This window comes from Spodoptera frugiperda, chromosome 31, assembly GCF_023101765.2.
Source record: "Spodoptera frugiperda isolate SF20-4 chromosome 31, AGI-APGP_CSIRO_Sfru_2.0, whole genome shotgun sequence".
In the NCBI taxonomy this organism is placed as follows: domain Eukaryota; kingdom Metazoa; phylum Arthropoda; class Insecta; order Lepidoptera; family Noctuidae; genus Spodoptera; species Spodoptera frugiperda.
This window is the reverse complement of record NC_064242.1, coordinates 12589429-12611728: the sequence shown is the minus strand read 5'-3', so window position 1 is coordinate 12611728 and position 22300 is coordinate 12589429. Positions and strand designations below refer to the sequence as shown.

The 22300-nt window shown below is 35.0% G+C and overlaps 1 protein-coding gene across 4 annotated transcripts in view; it reads right to left on the bottom strand.

Annotated features, from left to right (window-relative positions):
- The window catches only part of LOC118276239 (uncharacterized), a 276416-nt gene that overhangs the window by 61981 nt on the left and 192135 nt on the right, over positions 1-22300 (bottom strand). For all 4 annotated transcript variants that reach the window (XM_050707423.1, XM_050707422.1, XM_050707420.1 and 1 more), the window contains one exon: positions 17903-17929. The gene's annotated coding sequence lies outside the window, so the exon portion shown is untranslated. The remainder of the gene's footprint in view (positions 1-17902; positions 17930-22300) is intronic.

The following is a 22300-nucleotide window of genomic DNA, read 5'->3' as shown; positions in this document are numbered from 1 at the left end:
AGGGAAATTAATTTTTATGTCGGGGGCAAATTTTTAATTAAATTTTTTATTTCATACTTTTTATAGGTAGGTTAGGTTAAGTTAGACTTAGTATAATTATTACATATACTTACTATAATTTCGATTCTTGTTAAGGTAAAGATTACATCTAAGGTCAAGCTCGTTCGCTTTTTTTTTTAATTATTAATTACTAGTTTTTGTTTCTATAAGTAGGCTAAAGATTACATTGGTGCAAGATTTTTTGTTTATAATAAAACGTTAAAAAAAAATTATTTTTGCTATTAAATTTTTAATTTAATTATATATTTTTTTTAATTTTTTATTTAATTTTTTATTTTTGTTAATACGAAAAAATAATATCTTTCAATATCTTCTTTCAGTGCGGTTTAATTTGAGACCCCATCCCAGTATATTTGCAGTCCTTCGACTAATCACCCGCTTACGTTACTTTCACCGTCCATAACTTTAAAACGGCTCAACCGATTTTCATTAAACATGTCTAAAAACACTTGCACATAAGTCCCCTTTCATACGAAAAAAACTAAATTGAAATCACTGCATCCGTTCGGGAGTTACGATGCCACAGACAGACAGACAGACAGACACGTCAAACTTATAACACCCCTCTTTTTGCGTCGGGGGTTAAAAACACTCACATAATAATTCATAAATCTCCTTTGAGTCTCATATAAAAGAGGGCGCGTCAAATTCCATACAATCCGATCCACATTTCGATGCTACTTTAGATTGACATTCAAATATCCAAACAATAATAATCAAAATCTGCTGAGCAGTTTTTGACTAAACTAAAGGACTTTTTAACAAAAATCACGAGCAAATGTGCCAAAAAATATTGCAACACTGAACTGCAGTAGTAGATTGTGTCCGTACCCTAATCGGTGGAGAGTCTAGGGGAAAATTGGCAATAGCAGGAGGGTTGTTCAGGGGAGTTTGTTCAGAGTACAAATGGGGTACTTTAGTGCATTACCAGTTCGCTTGCAATTTTCTCCAAGTTAGTTTTCGTTTTCGAATTACCAACCCCGATGTTGGTTATTTGGGGGTCTTCTAGGACGCTTAATGGGGAATTTACTGCTAATAACGACACTGGTAGTCCATGGTACTACATTTTTCGCTTTTATACCTCTGTTGAAATATGTTTGCGTGATTATTTTGACGATTTTGTAAGGAAGAGACAAGAGGATGTTACGTTTCATGTAGTTTTAAAGGGTTATAAAATGATTTTAGCTAGATCATTTATAAATTTTGAAAAACACTTTAATCTTAAATGACATATCTACTACTCTTTCGAATTCATTGTTAAACTTTTATTATAAAGTAGTTACTAACGAGACTTTTTTAAGGTCATAAGTAATTGTGGACTTTACAATCGAAATCCATAAAATAATGGATCAATTTGTCCAAAAATACAGAAAGGGCAGAAAAAACCTTTTAAGCCGCGAGTGTTTAAATAAAAAGGATTTTAATAGACCCCGAAGTAATTTCCCTCCAATCATAAGTAAAAAGAAATCAATTTTGATTTTTTTTTATTAAGTATACGTTTGGGGATAAAATGTACCTATACTTAAGTTGTGTAACAATATTGAGAATTCGCTTAGGGGGATAAAGATTAGAAATATTTTAAAGAAAATTGCCAATTTGTCATGTAAATAGATTAGTCTTATTGGTTTGAAGTTGGTTTTCAAAGTAGTTTTGGTTTAAAGGATAAGTGGTATTATGTAAGTATTAATTTTTTAGACATTTTATTCTAAAACTATGGCAAAACCTTCAATGCGATAGTTAATCCTGGTATAGAGTTCTAACGTTGTTTTCTTTAACTAAACATAAATTATGCTTTTAAATTGGAATGGCAAAAATAATACCAATACCTAATTAACAGATATTTTTCAAAACCCAAAACCAAATACGAAAGTTTTCATAGCTAACCGACTTTATTTCACTATATTTTTAATTGCCTTAACACTTCTGAATCCAATCATTCCCGTTACCTGCAATTTCATCATACATTCATATTTTACCAAATATCGCAGAGCATAGCAATTCTAAAATCCTAAAACCCACATACAGTCGAACGCAAAAGTGTTCGATGTGCTCATAAATTTTTTATTCCTTCATTTTCATCCAGTTTCATCGGCCATGTTGTGACGTCACTCATTCATCATGGCCGCCTGACGTGCCAAATTACAACATACCTTTTTTGTGAATGAAATGAAAAGATGCGTGTTTTAAAAGTACCTTTATATTTAATTTTGCTAGGGAGAGATTTTGATTCAAGAATTGGTGTTTGATGATTAAAATTACAGATGTGGGTGTCTTACTTATTCTTTGTATATTATTAAAGTTAAACTTTAACAAACTCTATTTTTACAATAATCATCGTGAGATACTCTGACTTAACTAAAACAACAGTTTGCTCACGTACCTAAATATTCTGCGTGACGTCGCCGCTTCCGCGCAAGCCACTCATAATGAAGAGTCCTTCTGTGACTCGAAACTAGTAGAGCTTTTCTCAGAATATTTACGCGAGTAAACTATTGTTTTTAGTTAATTTCGAAATTGAATTTTCTTATGCGGTCCACTGGTAGGTCCAAAATGTGTAATTTTTTACTTACTAAAGTACTCTCGTTTAGTTTTTACTATAATCTTATTCTTATTCACTTAAATATTCGCCTTAGCTAACTACATTTATAATATAAACTGAATTAACAAATTCTAGGTAAGCTGAATTGAATTTTCCCGGCACGAAATAGAGTAGAATAAGTAGGTATTATAATAACAATACACTTAAAACATATTTGGTTTCATCAAAATTACAGATACAACGAAATTACACATTACGTCGAATATAATATTATTATTTTACAAAAAGATATCTTAATTATGCAAATGTTATTCCATTTTCAGTCCTATTAACGTTGTATAAGATCCAATTAAAATTAAATTACTATCGAGAAACATTATTCTGGATATTATAATTTCACTATTAGTGTCATTTGAAAATAAACTTTATGCAATTAATATTAAGTTCATATTACAAATTGCTTTACTTTATAGAGGGTGAATGATGTGAAAAACTTATGCATTCACTTGTACCATTGAACAAGATAAGGAAACATGTTTTTGTCGTGATTGTACCATTCGTTACTGTACGGGCTTTATCAATACACCCTGTATTTTGGGGTGTCCATAAAATGTGGAAGGATTTTTTTATAACAAGCCTTCTTCTATTTGAGCAGTTTAGTTAGCTATGAAAAATTTGACTGCGTTATTTAGTACTTGATGCGATCGTAATAAGATTATGAGAAGGTTTAAAATATTTATGGAAAGAAGAGTGGAGGTATGAATAAAATGCTTCAAATAATGGTAATGCTAAATTTTCACTGCTGGATCATGAGCCTCCTGTATAAATACATATTTTTTTCAAATAAGGAACCGCTTTCTGAAATTGATGAGTGAACCTTAATTTTTTTAAGTCATGTATAATAAACTTAAAACCTTCTTCTAAGACTGAAAAATAATAAGCTAAAAACCGCATCAAAATCAAATTCAGCCAAACGCGAGATAATCACGTTCAAACATACATAAATACAGGTCAAACTGACAACTTTCTTTTTTTGAGGTCGGTTTTAGGGGAATTTTCCGTAATCTGTACTCTTAGCATAACGGTTGGAGATTGTAATTTTTTTATACTTAATAGGCTTGCGTTTGGCCACCATCTCGTCGGGTGGTAAGCGGTGATGGCCGACAATGGAGCACGCCTACCTTTGAGCAACCTGTGCAGTCGAGACTTGAAGACACCGAAGTTGTATTTTGCAGGAAACACTGACTACGGGAAAAAGTTTCATTCCTTAGCGGTTCCTACAAGGAAACTAGAAACAAAACGTTTCGTTTGGTGGAATAACAACAATACCCGTATGGCCCTGCATCTAATTTAATAGGATCAGGTTTATCAAAGAGCACTGTTACTCGACCTTTAATATGTAGTCCCTTATTCGGTAGCTACAACACACACAAGGGTTTTCTAGTCCTAGTAAAATAATTCATCCCAATTTTAATCAAAACTAAATTCCTAATTTACTTAACAAACCAATAAACACCATCGCGAATTTCTAACATAATATTCAAGCTATATTTTCATGGCCACCATGGAGTGAGTCAATGGGAAACCCAGCCATGAATTATGAAGGAATGGATCGATGCAGTCTGCACGCTAACTCTTACATAATTAAACGCTTTTTGTCTTGCTATGCTATTGTTATACGATAGTATTTTTAAAGGGAAAATTGTATTTAATGTTGGTGTATTTTTAGTTTCATGTGTGTGTAAGAAGTGGTGGAAAAGTTGTGTAGATTGTATTAATTTCGATCCTTCGAATTGAAAGTTACATAAACCTTTTTTCTTTTAATGAGATCACATATAACATATAACATAAAGGACTAACTTTTATTGGATTAACCAAGAATACTTAACTATAATATTGTTATAACAATCTTTTTACTTACTTATATAGTATAAATAACTACTATGTCAAAAATCAATATCGCCGTAATGAATTTTCTCGTACCCCATTGGTATTGCCTCTATTCTATACACGCCATTTGTGTTATATGGACTTATAACACGAATGATGAAAAGTGTATGTACATTGTACAGTTGCATTACGTGCCATTATATTCGCCTCTGCCTATCCCTTCGGAGATAAAACGCGTGACGACATGAGACGAGTTCAAGTTACCTCAAAATTATTACTACAGTATTCAATTAATACAATTCTAAACTCCCACACAACATAGAAGACAATTTTGACTAAAATAAGCCACGCAACGCTTATCATATAAGTAATTTAATTAGTCAGTCAGATTGTATCATGAAAAATTGTGACCGAACCAGTGACACGTCGTTAGCTGAATTCGGTTGAGTAATTCAGTCTGCTCCCAACTTAATGGGGGACTGAGTTCGCAAGCCTTTCATGTTTCACATTATTCGGATTGTAGGAGTAAGTAAAGTATATATAGTAAAGTATATATAAAGATTAGATAAGATTGTATATATAATGATGCTGTAGATTTTATTCTTTTACATCGATATCATTTTTTTTTTGATCTTTACACTTTGACTGCACGGTTGATGCGACGGCTAGGCAACCCGCTGCCGCACAACGTGTAGTGGATTCGTTTCCCTCACGAAGAAACATTTTGTGTTATTCACAAATGATTATTTCAGGTCTGGGTGTAATGTGTATGTAAATTAATATGTTTGTAAATCGCACACGCACATAGGAGATCCTAAAGTGGGGCAACGTTTTTTTTTTAAAAAGGAAAAAGAACTATGTTACAGAAAACACTGCCCCATTCCTAACAATCAAATACACACACCTAAGACCCTCTTTAAACTAACAATCAAGACTAACATCAAAATTAAAACAAGGAAGCGTCCATTGTACATTAATCAACCAAAACAAAAGCTAAACTTTGAGATGATAATGAGTTATAAATTCAAAGTTATTCAACCTCCTTCGAGCTACCATAGTACAAGTACCGATCGAAATGATTCAGGATTAACTTCTAAAGATCAAAAGTTAGGACCAATAAAAAAAGTTTAAAAGAGAAAAGAATATTATTTAATACTTCGCCTTACAACCTCTAAATGTGGGTTTAGGGATTTTTCCTGTTTCCTTGGTCGAGTTATCCGTAAATGCGACTTACTGGTTTAATGTGTACGCTGGTAGTATCGATATTTTCGTATTGAGTCTAAAGTTATAGCTGGGATTATGTCTAGAAATTAAGAATTATGTAACTTATGTGTCGTCACACCTTTTATCCCCGAAGGGGAAGGTACACATTACGGCACGTAATAATGCTATAATAGGAAGTAAGCCTATTGCTGCATACTGGGCACAATTCCAGACTCTGTGAAGCTACTGAATATTTTTCGAAAACTAAAAAAATGCAAAATATTACTTTGCCTTTTTCGTCTCGGGAATTGAACCCCTGACCCAGCAATCGCACTTTCACACACTTACAACGAGGTAGCAGCTGTAACTAATATATGTAAAAATGCCAGTCTTTACTCTAAAAGTTATTTAAATCAACCACACACACCTTACTGACCCTAAAAATACATTTCATTCTATACCACTTCATAAGAGTATAGGCATTGTATAAATACATGCACAATTCATATAATATACAAAGTGTGTATAAGCCATTTTCCGGCTTCAGTCCCGCGTGTCCGTTCCATATGGCCACAGTAATAGAGTCGGGGTTTCCGTGACATGTGACGGCTTATCTCTGTTAATAGGACGGGAGGTATATAACGATATAATAGTCGTATAATGATACAACTGTAGTTACTAGTTAGGGGATCGTAATAATAGCCTTTTGGTATATTTTTTGGAAGGGGATAAGTTTGTTAGTAAGTATTGTTATCTTTTTGTTTGACATTATTTTATCCAGTGTCGATATGTAGGCTCCAATTCAATTGATAATATTTACTTGTGTTGTCTGTGGTGACTCGGAGGTTTAAAGCACCCGCTTTTCATGAGGCTGGGTTTGAAACCTACAAATGGCGAAGTACGAATGTAACTTTCACCGAGTTGTATGTATTTTCTAAAATTGTTTAGACACCACTGACTAACGGTGAAGGAAATCATCGTGAGGAAACCTGGGCTTATAATTGCTGATTGCTAAGTGTGGATTAATGCTCAAACCTTCTCTGTGTGTGAGGCCTTTTGTCAGCAATGGCCACGTCTTATTGGTCTGGGTCTGTGTGTCATGTGTTCATGTAAATTTATAAATGCGCCAAAGTAAATCTTGATGTTGACCAATGTTCTTAGTTTTTTAAGCAAAAGAATAGAATAGAGTAAACTAAAAAGTTCTAAGAAAATTGATTCAAGTTATCTTAAAGAAATTCTACTGCGATAGTAAAAGTCGGTTGAAGGATATAAATAGCTTCGTATCTCGCGGTTACTACACTATCAATCCGTTAACGGTTCACTACAGAGCAATTTCAACTTAATCCTCTATTGTTTTATATGGATTATCTGACTTTATTGCTTTGAACTGAATGATGTATGGCGCATAAACCGGGTAGCGTATTTTTGTGAGTTTAAGCTATTGATTTAAGGCTTTTGTTAGTGTTTTGGACTTTATTCTAACTTGATTAGGGTATATTTTTTAATAATTATGTACTTTTTATATCTGTTTTGTTCATGGGGTATAATTTTATAAGACTTTCAATGTAATCAAAATTTAGTTTCTGGTCCGATTAATAAATGTTTTTTAGGGAACAGTTCCCTAAGAAAAGAAGGATCCTCCGACCAGGCGAGGTAATCATACCAGTGCCGTTGACGAGTTTTCTGCCTAACTATTTATTCGTTGGGATTTTCTGTCTATGTTAGTTTGCATGTAAACTTCATATGTGCGATATAGGATTTTATGACTTCATCCGTTGATTTGCTCATCGATAGTATAATATGTGCAACTTCTGTCACTTGTCATGTGTCGCCACAATTTAGTAAAAAAAAATGTCTATTTTTTTAGGTACTATTTTTCAAAAAAGAAGTCTAAAGTCTATATTTTATGTACCTATAAATCTTTTCCGCATATTCTTTTAAACGGAAAAGGAAATCTGAAACGAAAGTCTGGGACAGAGGAAAGTTTTCGGCGACAAAAAACTAGGAGTAAGTATATGGGACTGTCTCAAAACTTGGACAGCGGCGCGTCACTTAATGACAAAGTGACGAAAGTTACCAACGAGCAAAAATTGAATGAAACTTAGATCGTATAGACAAACTTTGCTTGTTAACAAAATGCCTACATGACTACACTTTGTTGTTGATATACAAAACTAATTACAGTGATTGTTATCGCATTTAAGGTAGTCAATAAAAAATACATTGAAATAAGTTCCTATTTTTTTCCTTACTAACACTAACATAGGCATAAATTACAGATATCAGCGTAGTAGCACCTAGTCTGGAATTGTGCCTAGTAAATTGTAATAGGCTAATAAAATAGTAATAGTAATAGGTATTCACACCTAGTCTTATAACACAAAAATTTAAAAATGGGTTAACCTACCCCTGTGCCAAATTTCATCCTGATCCATTCAGCCATTTTGAAGTGATTTACACGATGAACAGGTAAACACACAATCTCACAAACATTCGCATTTATAAGTTTAAATAAAAATAAAATAAAAGCAGTATAGCATAGCATATCGGCAGTGGACCAACGAAATAGTTTTTTATACAACACTTTATACAGTATATAATCACAGATATAATTATGAACATCCTTATTTCATATAAAAATAAATATGACTCGGAAAGTTCACAAGCTACACATTATATGGGTGGTTTGTGAACGTATACTGAAACCTTTCTATTAGATAAAACGTCCCATAAAGATAAAATGTACCATTTATGTTTTCCTGTACCACCGCTATCGGTTATGCCAACCCATTGGGACGGGTTCAATATACTGTAAATGCTGTGAATAGACAACTAAATAATTTGTTATTTTCTAAGTAAGATTTTGATACAGTATACGCCTTTTGATCTAGGAATGTGTAGGAATAGGTGCATAAGATAACTAGCTTTCACCGGTGATCATATTGTAGGTATTATAAAATATATATTCGATTCCCAGTCTTTTTGGGCTATTACTGGCGTTCTTTCGGTTTTTCGGAAATTTCTCAGTATTATCACGGAATTGTGTCTGGTATAAAGTCAATAGGCTCCCTCACTTCAGACTTCGTGTTTACTGACAAAGAATACACAAAAATTACAAAATCCTGAATAATAATTTATCTAAGATCTCCTATGACTGTATCTTTGATTGCGTTGAATTATCAACCTTATTATTTAATTATTATTTAGGTTGAAAATTGCTTAAAATGACAAAGGGATTGCTTGACATGGTAGTGCCTAAACTAGAGTAACCCAGTAACTGGTTTCAGTTGACTGCTTATGATCGCTATTGTGTGACCTGTTTCGTTTCGGTGCCGCTGACGACTGCTGCCAAAAGATAAGCTGCTTATTTATATGCTGTAGTAGGTTTTTTGCTGGTCACATTTCCTATATTACGTTGTATATGTAGTTAGTTCATGTTTAGTTTGGTGTGTTGTTATATTCCACGATAGACCGTATTTTAACGTACATACATAACTTCACCCCTGTCTCCCAAGGGGTTAGGCAGAGTCAATGGACCGCCACTTGCTACGACTCTTACTTTCCATGCATGCTCGTCGGTTAAAGGTACTTTTAATTACTAATTTAAATTAATAATTTACACAGATTTACGAAAGAAATATACAAGGCGAATATGAATGGGGCCGTTGGTAGAGGATCGTATTTTAAGAAAATTGTTATCTATATAATTTTATTATATCTTTCGTGAGACATACTAAATTAAGTATTATGTTATCGGCTTACTCAGTCAGAAACTCGAGTCGCCAGTAGCAGCGCGACAATCGCCGCGTTGTGTGTCACGGAATGCTGCACATGAATATGAGCCTTTAGCATGGCTTGAAACTAGTCGAGTTCCTCATCAAACAGTTATATGAGTAAGCCGATAACATAATAATTACCTAATTGTTATTTACTTTGTATAGAATGGTCAAACTGAGTTCAACTCTTGTAAATGAAAGGCCCGATGTTATATTAGAGGATTCGTTTGTTAAGTTAACATAACTTATCGATAACGGTAAATAAATATACCTAATATTTGTTTAAACACGTACAGATCAAAGTACTTTAAAAAAAAACACTAATAAATCTAAACCAAAAAGCAATAAAACATTAATTATACTTAATTACACAGCGTAATGAAGTCTATATTTTCCACTCAAAAAAAAAACTCAAACGTTTTTATTGGAACATTAACAAAAACACGTTACTTACAACTTAATTAAAAACCAATCAGCGGGCTTAATGGGCTTTAAATTCCCGATAAACTCCAACCACAGTCCACATGGATCATCGTTACCGTATATAGTCATTACTGTATGAAAGGAAATATGAGGTACAATCCTCTTTATTTATATACAATTGGAATCAGAAACAGTCCATGAGAGTCCACTTCTGAACTCTTGAACTATGTAACCTCGTGTATAAAATGGTTGGCAGTTCACATCTTTGCCTTGCACAGCAAACCTGTAGAATGAATAGTCATATCGCCTGCGGTATTCTTGAGCCGATACGATCTTTAAATCTCCAGGAATGGGCGTACTCTTTTTGAAAGGCCAGAATGATCCATTATAAGCCTGTTCTTGTCTAATGCTGGACATAGGCCTCTCCAATGGTACGCCACTGAGCTCAAACTTCAGCTCTACACATCTAACCACTGCCAGCCAATTTGTGGATATCGTCACTCCATCTAGCTGGAGAGCTACACTACGTTACGTAATAATGACTCGTTGGCGCCTTATTCCATCAGAAAATGCCGAAATGTGACTGTCAAATACGAGGTTTCGTTATCAAAACCTGATTTGGACATTGAGATATCATTTAGATTACAAATTCTGGTTTTTAGATAGTACTTGACATAAGAACCTTGGTACACTCGAAACGAAATTAAATATAAAGCATAAAATATCTAATTCAACTTTGTCTAGTCTAGACGACTTAGGTACTTGATGTCCGCTAATTGGTATGTACATACGTTATTTCAAGAATTCATTGATGTTTATTTACAAGAAAAAATATCTTATTCTAAACTGAGGGCATTTTACGAGTTAAATTTACGTTCAACCAGATCGAAACGAGACCGTGTTCGGCGCTCTGATTGGTTGGTTCATTGGGACCGAATGCGGTATCTGAACACATTTAATTTTGACATTACTCTACCTCTATTCTTCCCATTCATCTCGCGGGAGTGCAGCAGCGGACTGTCACGGGCTGTTGATGATACAACGAACTACTAAATATTTACTTAATCATAAAAATTGTATTAACTAATACTCATAAGACTAACACCCCATACAAGAACTTGGCGAGCAATCAAAAGTTCAAACTAAAAGACGACTTGTTTTACTTTTCAAGGTCACAGTGGCAGCTCAATATCCTAAACTAGCAAATCTAATAATCTATTTTATATCTTATTATTTTGATACAGAGTTTAATATCTACTGCAGGATTTGACAAGTCCATCAGCATGCATGGTATCTGATCAAATCTTATAATCGATTTTGTACCTTACTATATTGATAGATATAGAGCTCAAAATCTATTGCAGTTATACAGTTTTGGGTATAGCATGATGTGCGTGTGCATACTATGGGTTACTAAAGGTTAGGGAGGGTATGGGAGTGCCCCGACATAACATAGCACTCCTCTGATTGAAGTTATTCTCTCCATAAATGCGAGCTGTTTTCGGTTCGATGACTGGCTGAGTTACGTTGAAAGACATTTATGTGATAAGTTCTTTCTTTTTTGTTTTTCTCTTTGTCCAATTGAAAAACTGTTGTAGGTACTTGGTGAAGTGGTCGTATGTTGTTTGTGCATCTATTCTCAAATTTTATTTCGGTTTAAATAGTAGGTATCGTATAATCACCATCATCATCATATCAGCCATAAGACCTCCACTGCTGAACATAGGCCTCCCCCAATGACATCCAGATAGGCCGGTTGGAACGACGACGGACGAACTGATAAGGGCACAGGGATCCGTTGGATGCAGTTTGCTTCCAACTGGCCTATCTGGTATTGTATAATTACGTATTATTTTAAATTTCGCAATAATAGAGCATGATATAGTATTGTAGGCCGTATCATCACTTACCATCAGACGAAATAGCGGCCAAACGTTGACCCATCAAATATAAAAAAAACGATTTCTTCCTAGTCTATTTACTAATTAATATTATTAATAGCTCGGCACATAATATACTTACCATTAATTAAATAAACTAACACTTACCTAATATGGCTGAGTTAAGTAAAATTTGAAACTATTCGGGTGGTGTGCTCTTGACCTGTTTCAAGAGGCTCCCAACAAAATTTGGCACAGATATTGCTTTATGAAGGTCACTGCTGAGTAAAAAACGCAACTAAATCAGAGATAGTGGATCTGCAATGCAGAGATCACTTTTTGAAGTTGGCTAATTTTTACATGCTACAGTAAGTATGCTACGTCGAGTTGCGGAAAACCTGGCGGGTTACCTGGGCTCCAGCTCGAGAAACAGGAGTAGGAGTAGTTTTTAGTCAGTAAGAGTCTGACACTCCCTCTCACCTCGCCCAAGGCGGAAGAAGTAATTGGATGATTTTCCCCCATTAAAAAAGCCCAGAATCCATAAGGATATCCATTAGAAAAAGCTTCATCAATCATAATCAACAGCCTATAATTGTTGCAATTTTTTTGTCTAAGTTTATTACTACAACTCTCAAATAGTAATAATGGCATCACTAATTTATCAAACAACGTGCAAAACCATAGAAAACTATCCAATCAATAACCAGAAACATGCAGGTGCACCGCGTCACAATAATGACGTCACAGCCACGTTTGAACCTGTCCATCAGTTCGCAATGGGACCACATAATGGCTTAGGTAACTTATGCACATAATTGTGCGAACATGGTGTTGGACCGCGCCCAAGCATGCCACGGTCACTGTCGGTGACACTTCGCATAATAGGGATAATGTACTGCCTTAAAATGACCTTAGTCGTGTTAGGTTATAGTGGAGTCTACGTGGTGTAATGTCAAGGGTATGTGTCTAGGCTGTACTTCTATTTATTACATAAGACTTTTCCTTCTCTTACATCACCCAAAGGTTTGTTTGGTAAACTGACTATGACATTTAGTTCAACTTAGTATTAATTTTGTGTCAAAAGCCTAACTAAATAAAGTGGGCATTGCTCATGCTTCGGCGCGAATGGTCTGGCTCGACCGGAGTGATACCAGGAAACCGACGTGAATGCTTTTGTAGTGTGAGTGAGGTTACTGAAGGCCCGATTACCGCCTTCCCAATCTTCCTCGTTCTTGATTCCCCAACAACACTCAAATTTCTAACCCCAAAAGCCGGCAACGCACTCGTAACCCCTCTGGTGTTTCAGGTGTACATGGGCGGTGGCCATTGCTTACTATGAGGTAATCCGTCAGCTCCTTTACTTACATAAAATTAATGATTTAATGATTAAATACTTAAACTATTCCTTAGCAACGATTTTGTTCCGAAAACAATTACTAAGAGTCCTTAAATAACTCTGAGTACGGTAGTAACCGATTTATTTAATTAAGATTGATTAAGAGTACTACAGAGACCACGATCAAAACAATAAACAACTCAACAAAATACCTAAACCCAAGCAAAAATATAAACAAAATTTAAAACAGATTTTTGAAAACTACATAAGGAGTTGAATAAAGTAATAGACTAAAGTATTCAGCAAAGAATGTAACAAATGTCTTCGGAATTGTAGTGTCGTTGTAATAACACATTCTGCAGTAACAGCTTGAGAACGATATCATTTGCTACCTGAACACCCGCACCTGTTACTTTATGAATTGTTTAAGAGTATTATCTAAGTGATTGTAGACCCTTTCTTTAGTTGTTTTAAAGTATTTTATTGCTTACTATTTATCTATTCTGTTTACATTACTTATTAAAAGTAAAAAATTTTAATAGTTTAGTACCGATATTAAATAACAGATGGCGTTGTGTCGTGATGTCATTTTCTACATCGCGGTGTTAAGAGTTTCCGTCAATATATGACCTGTGCAGTTTTTATGTGTAAATTGTCTTGCTCTGGACACTATTTAGATATTTTTGGGACATTGTACGTTATAAAATAAGTAGAATCGATAGGTATGATAATAAATACGTCTAAATATTTGCTTAAAACCCTTTAACTGCCTGTATCTTAATTATAAGCGACACATATTTCCGTGTCCCTACAACTCGTGTTGTATTGCTGTGACAGAGAACTTTCATGATTGTTTCGTTCTATTCACACGATTGTTTCTCCTTATTTAGTGTAGACATAATATTTGTAGCCGCGCGCTAGAAGCACTGTAAATCATATTTAACAGGGCGCTTAAAAAGTTTTTAAACTGACATGGTCACTAACACTATTATTAGAACTTATAACGGGATATTTACCATGTTTATTCATCATCGTTCGTTTATTGGCGCTTGCAACAGTGCCGAAATATCGGAAACTCGATAAAATGAATAAACATGGTAAATATCCCGTTATAAGTTCTAATAATAGGGCGCTTAAAAGATTAACTTAACTTTCCCACGGAAGCCCAATCATACTTCCGGCAGTATTTTTTTATAACTATGTAGGTGTGTAATTAGTATAATTATGACCTTTATGACTTTGATACGTAATCAAAAAGCAACTTTTTCTGACTCAAATATCAACACAAAATCTCGTAGTAGGCGCGCTTCCACCTACAAAGCAATTACTCAGAAAAAAAGCAATTAAACAATATTTCATAACTCCTCTGTAGCCGCAACTCGTCGGGCAATAAATCATTAACAATTCAAAACCAAAAAACACTCATATTGCACGAAATAAATATTAAAATCTTCGTAGATTTATAATAAAAATTTTGGCGCGTACACCGACCGGCGTCGAATGAAAATATTGGCAGTTGATAAAAATGGCGGGCCTGGCAATCGTCCAACGTGTAAAATGTAACATAACGCCTCAATTTTACATGCATTATATTACTTTTCGATATCGGAAGCGTTTTCGCGTTCTTTTATGGTACTTTGCAGACTACGAAACTTTCTACATATTGAAGTACAATATTAATAATTGGTAGGTATTTATTTTTAACTTAGGTACTGCGTCGCTGCGCATTTGGCAAGGTCTGCTTGAAAGCAATAGTATTCATACTACGATATGTTCACATGGTGAAATCATTTTCTTGAGTGAAACTACTTTCACTGTCATTTGATTATTTTAATCAATTAGAAGTAGGTACTGGTGTATGATTTAAATCATAATCTTAGGCTGCTTTTCCACGAAAGATGTGCCATGCTACGTTGCTGTAGATGGGTTTGGCATTCACCAATTATTATATTCATTGCTACACATAGGTTTGCACTGCTGGAAATGGACTCAGCTAAGCTGTTTTTTTTTATAAATAAAGCTGCGTTGCTATGGATGTCTTCTCTACTATCATACTATAACTTTCCACATATCATACTCCCACAGCTACTTAGCTTAGTAATAGTGACAACGGTCACATAGTTTCACAGCTTAGCTATAGCATCTTCGTAGCATACCTACATAGCACATCTCTGGTGGAAAAACACCCTTAGAAGAAGAAGTAGAAGGATGATGCAACATGAAATAAATAAAAACAGAACATTAATCCCAATGAGACTAGTAAGGCACTTTGAAAGATCAACAATGTAAGACAAGTATGTCTGTTTGCCGTCGTACAGTGAAGCTAGTGGCTCGTACCAAATTGAAGAACGAGCAATAAACTTTAAGTAACTATTGCAACATAAAACTACTGATGCACGTTTATTTAGGAAAATGGTCGGCAAATTGTCTCAGTTATGAGTCTCAAATAAGGATACGGAAGATAATAAAGCCCTTAATGTTTCACAGTTAAATATTTTCTTGTTTGTAGCACATCTCTTTGTGGTTTCTTTCTGTTGGTGCACATCAACCTGAAAATACCAGTATAAACTGATCCTCGACTTTGTGGAAAGATTATACAGAGCGGGGTCATGTTAAACTGGTTAGGTAAGTATAGCTTGATGTGAATTTGAATCTAAACTCTCCTAAAAATTAACATTGACCATACATCGAGAATTCCGGACCCGCGTCCATGGAAATTGTACGCGCTTTTATTTACCCTTACCTTTGTTGAATTAGAATTCTTTTTCGAAAATAATTTCTCTTATTTGCCGAGTGATTTTCGTATGTTTGACGATCCGTTTGATCAAATACCTTTGGCAAATATGTCAAGTTTGTGTCCAACATAATAATTCTCGTACAAAGTGGGTTTCGCAAACAAAATGAACGTTTCACAAATATTATGAAGATGCAAAGACTTGCGTTGTTTTCTTTCGTTTCATCTAACGTTAGGTAAGAACATTATATGAGAGAAATATATGAGTAACTTGGATGGTAAACATATACTTATATACATACATACATGATAGAACGATGAGGGTATTTTTAATGATTGTGTACATAGTTGTCTATCGGAAGAGGCTGCTGAAGAAAAATACATGTGACTTTGATTCTAATTAGGTACAGAGGTACCTATTGATTTTAAACAATTACTCGTACTTTCAAGAAATGAATCTCAATTCTTTTTCTTTTTAAAAAACTTTGTCTCACACTTGAATTTTCTCCCGTGTCGTGGGTACGTTGACTAACATAATATTATAAGTTCACATACATGTGTGTGGACACCCAGACCTGAAACAACAATTTGTGGATCACACAAAGAGTTGCTCCGTGCGGGAATCGAACCCGCTACAAGCGTAGCAGCCAATTGCCTAGCTACCCCGAATTAATAACCACTTCTACTTTAAGTATATTAAAAATTTTATCCATTAGCCTACATTTTATGAGCATTCAAAAAAATTTAATCATTACACATTTACGACGCTCGCCGCCCAGAAAGATGGCTCCAAAATACCAAGTATAACAACAAAAGAGAAACAATAAATATAACATCACAAAGGAGAATGAAAAAAATAAAAGTTCATCCCGTTACAGAAACGGATCTCAGCCGCACTTTCCTTCGCAAAAGAAAACGACTTTATACTCAGCGACATTTTACAAGCAATCCCATAAAAACAGGGTGTCCAGTACTTCCTTTAGTAAATTAAAACCGTGTCAACGGCCCTTTGGAAACCGCTCCCGGGAATTTCCTCGGACCGATATTTATGCGAACCGGACAAAAAGTAATACGCATTCTTCTATATGAAGAGGTTATAATATGAGGTTAGGAATGAAATGTGATGATTATTGTGTGATGTGGTCGGTTTTGGATGATTTATTTTGACTTAATTTTATTTAATTCATAAAATCTTATCTAAGTAACGATCATTACATAGTTTTTCCAAAGCGGTAGTTAATCTTTATACTATGTAAATCTATATTTACTTACAAAATTTTAAAAACAAATACATAAAAATAGTCAAAAAAGAAAAGAAAAACATACTAAATCTGGTATGAAAAATAGGAAACCTATTATTACTTTAGTTTGAATGATTGATATCTATAAATATTTGGTTCTCCATTATTCATTTAAAAATGACGTAACATACGTAATATTTTAAACTAACGCTTATTAAACACAGACAATAAGTAGTACGACAAATAACAGGCAGTATTGTATCTAGAGAATCGAATATTTAATAAACGTAGATCCAGATTTCATCTCTATACTGCCTCTGCGATTGATTTTAAAACATCAAAAACGAACGCTAAATAAAAACATGCTTTGAAATATCGCAGAAAATAACATTCATAGCGTTCGCTGATATGTAATTTCATCCAACTTCCTGATTGCCTCCCCGTACCCCGTCCCCCTCCGGCGGCGGCCACCCCTAGCTAATGTGTCACCCTTTGCGGAAATCGGCTTTTTACACGTCGATTAAGAACTTTGTATATATTTTTGCACAAATGTTGGCTGGCTTCTATTAATATGTTATGTTTTGAGTCATTAAAAAATTAAAAAGGCTGACAAAAACGTTGTTTATAATTTAAAAATCGATTATTAAAAATAGTGGAAAAAATTCGATGATAAACATTGTAAAACAAAGATACAGTAAAAGTACATAGTCGAAAAACATTACGAAAAGCGTAATTTTTCAACCTAAGGTAAAAAAATATAATATAATACCTACAGTATCATACGTTACATAGGTACAACAATAAAATAATGTGAACTCACCCAATCTTAGTGCGACCGGCAATATTTCTGAAACAAGAAAAATAAAATTGGTATTTTTATAGGCAATCATGTTAGAATTTACAATAAAATAAAACCACACGCTGGTGAACAACGATTCGCTGGTGAATTGAACCAATCATAATTAGAAAAATAAACGTACTGAAGTGATTGAAAAATGGGCGTAAGTTTTTTTTATGGAACACTACTAAACGAGCAGACGTAGCACCTGATAGTCGCCGTCCAATGGCCCATGGACACTTAAAATACTAGAGGCGTTATTGGGGAATCGGATATTGGGAAGATGGGGAAGGCGGGAATTGGGCCTCTCGTGACCACACTCATACAACGAAACACAATGCAAGCGTTGTTTCACGTCGGTATTCGGTGGGACCGTGGTATCACTCCGGTCGAGCCGGCCCATTAGTGCCGAAGCATGGCTCTCCCACACTTGAATTTATTGTACTCTATATTGTAAGTGACAGCGGTTTGTTAATTCGTCCCGATGTGATGTGGCAACCACAATAATGGCACAATCACATTTCGCCAAATGTAAATTGTTATGTTTTCATTTTGTGGTAACAATGACATCAAAACAAACGGCGAATAATTTTTCAAGCACAATATTACACCGAAATACTACTGGTGGTTTTATGGTAGCTAAGACAACGTTAAAACATGTGACAGCATAATTTCTGTGAACCATAGGATTCAAGTCACTTCTGCTGATCTGAAAGTCATTGATGGAGTTCTACGTTCACCAGCGGACAACTTGCCGGTAAATAAGCAGACGGTTCACCTAATGGTAAGCAATTGCCATCGCCCATGGACACCCGAAACACCAAAGGCGTTACAAGTGCGTTGCCGGCCTTTTAGGAGTAAGGTTATATTTAAGAGTTGTTAGGGAATCGAGGATTGAAAAGATCGGGAAGGAACGTAAAATTGGGCCTCCTGTAACATTACTGCTATCGACTCCCAGGTCACTTTATTGATTTATTCGTAAAACAAACTCGTACTAAGGCCTACACATAAGTAGGTTGACTAGCCAGAGGGCCACTCTGTACCCGTACCCATAATTATTACCAAAGCATAAAAACCTTTCCTATTCACTATTTAAACAATACTCATTTAACAACAACTCAGTAACATTTTCCCCCCGTTCCCAGTACCACTCCCGTTCTGAGTGATGCATCAGATGTCCTCCCAGCTAACAGCAACGTCGAGATAAACATCAACCCGCAATACTTCACCGGATACATTAGCCGAGTTGCTACGACAAATTATATGGAAATATACAAAGATGTAGCTACAATGGAATTGTCTCTCGAGACTGTTGTTGAAGTGAGCGCAGTTGTAGATGGGGCAGATGGCGTTTCTTGGTGTGATGAGCGTTTTATATCTTAGTGCGAAATGGTGTTGGTTTTAATTTTGAAATCTCTTCGTGTTGAGTAGGTAAGTTCTTATGCTATGTAGTGTGTACCTATGTTATGTATATTTCTCTTTAGATTTTTTTATTTATTTTTTATAACGATGCCCTACATTAAGATTTTCTCCTGTGTCGTGGGTGCGTTTACAAACATAAAAGCTCACATATACATGGCACCTAGAACCGAAACAACAATTTGAATATCACACGAAGAGTTGCTCCGTTCGAGAATCGAACCCGCTACACGTTGGGCGGCAGCCCGTTGCCCAGCCACACCACCAACCGTACAGTCAACCATAGTATAGAACCCAATAATTGCTATCAAGTTTATTCTTATAAAACTCTCACTTACCATGTTACCAATCTTTATCGCATTTAATATGCTACATTCAAAAGATGTATTAAACAGCGATCTTCACTCAAAATGAAAACTAAAACTTAATAAACTTATTCTCAAATAAAGGAATGTCCACTTAGTCCTTCATCTTCACACAATATTCTCAAGAGAACATTTGCAGAAGGTCTCCCAGAGTGAGAGGACACTAATGAGTTTGACGTAGACGGGGACCGACAGGGAGCCTCGAGAGCACTTTATCTAAGACAATACGCCACCACGTGCCACGTGGGCGATCCTAACCAATAGCCTTTTATTCAATGCTAATATTATCAGCTTAGAACTAAATGAGAGCAGAATTTTCTTTAGAATTTTATTGTTTCATTGAAATTTTATAGTTGAATGAAACTTTTCTTGGAATATTATTCTGGATTTTTTTTAATGATTACTCGTTGAGTAGGTCTTTAGTCTAATGTACATATACGACTTAAGAGGTATATTATCTAGACAATGAAACAATTAATTTGTTTTTGTATAATTATGCTACAACTTTTAAACTAAAAAATTGTTAACATAATAAAGATGAGGTCGGCATTTCCTAATGAACTACTTTGAAGAGAAATGCCGGAACAAACTCAGACAGAACTCGAGTAAAATTTTTATTTGGATTATCACATAAATTATGAACAGCTACATAATTAAGTTAATTAAGTATTGTGTATTTCTGTAACTACAGTCATAGTAAACACTTCAACATCAAAATCATAAGCACGATAAATAATATGTCGCCAACTAACATTAAAAATAAAAAAGTACAAAGTGCCTACCACAATAATTCGAGCATGCAGCGTCTAGACATCAAACGAAACTACACGAAATTGAACAATATGGTAAGCGCAGTGCGCAGCGAACTGTACTGGCATAGCCAGGAAAAACGGTAACAAGCGACACAACAACACATCAACCTACACATAACCAGTTTATCATGACCCCGCTCTATACAATCCTTCCGCACATTCCACGGCCAGCTTACACTGGTTTTGCATAGCATGATGTGTAACCACAAAGCATTGTTCGAAATCGAAAACCAAACGTAACCGGTTGCAGTCACCAAATAAATTCGTGATACAGAAGTCATGCACGGATAGTGAACGGGACAAACCACGCGAGGCTACGGGCTTGCGACACACTGAATCAATGTATGTTAGCGTGGAAACAAGCCGAGCGTGAACCATCGCACGCAGAAATTTTGATAATAGACTTTCTACTCTATTCTCAAAATAGTAGGGTTGAAAATCGATTGATGAATTAAGGGTAACTTGATGTGCTGTGTGTTATAAATGCTTTCAAAAACATCACGCGTAGTACTGAACGTGTTTGCTATAGATTACTTTGTACTCTATTCTCAAAATGGTAGGGTTGAAAATCGATTGATGGATTAAAGATAGCTTGATGTGCTGTGGGTTATTCAAAAACATCACGCATAGTACTGAACGTGTTTGCTATAGATTACTTTGTACTCTATTCTCAAAATGGTAGGGTTGAAAATCGATTGATGAATTAAGGGTACCTTGATGTGCTGTGGGCTATTCAAAAACATCACGCGTAGTACTGAACGTGTTTGCTATAGATTATATGTTTGTTCAGCACAGGGGTGAGTTCCCATAGTTGTGGTGTAGACGGAATCAAATCAAAATTACTGGCGTTTGTATTAGATTGGCCTTGGAATTTAGGGGATGGAGGGCTGTGCATAATTCGGGATGTAGATATTCGTTTGAAGTTGATGTTATTTTGGATCTACATACTTGAATTTTCATACCAGACTATAATTTTTATAAAACTGGGCCTGTTTCACAATGTCTGGATAGTCGTAGAGCGACCCCAAATATATTTTTTGAGAACATAATTTGTATGAACTGTCTGTCACATAAGTTTATCGGATAAGTTTATATGAATGTAGTGAAACAGGCGCTAAATGATATCACGCAATGCAGTTTGTAAAATATGGGCCAATTTGATAAAACCGACACTTTGCTAGATCCTAGATAATAAGTAATAAATACTTAGTAACTCTTATCTTATCTATTTACTCATTTCATTCAGTTAACCAACAAAATGAAAAAAGTACAATTCCACACGCACCCTTATTTCAATAAAACAACATCTGCAGACAGACACAAGATTAATTTACAACTATAACTCCCACACACATATTGCACCTTCCTCTAAGTTTACCCAGTTTCATTAGTTGCATATAAACAGCAACACACAGCCATCAAGACGTACCTATTGCATATTTCAGTAACTGCCACTTCCAGCTGCGTTAGACATCTAGCTGCGAATGCACTAGAAATTCATTAAGAGCATAGATGATGAGTACTAGAGCTGTTAAGACCAGATTAAATTCCACGTCGTACGCTGGGCAGAACGTGTTTGTTTTGGCTGTTACGGCACTTGACGTCACTTCTGGGTTAAGTGTTTCTACATCTGTGTGCCTTTAAGATGAGTGCCTTTTTGAAACTAATAGGTAAATGGAAGTAAGTCAAAAACTTTCATTTTTTTATCTGTTAGTCAATCAGTAACTTATCTTTACTTATATGATAGGACCTATTATGTGGGTGTTCAAAATATATTATAAGTT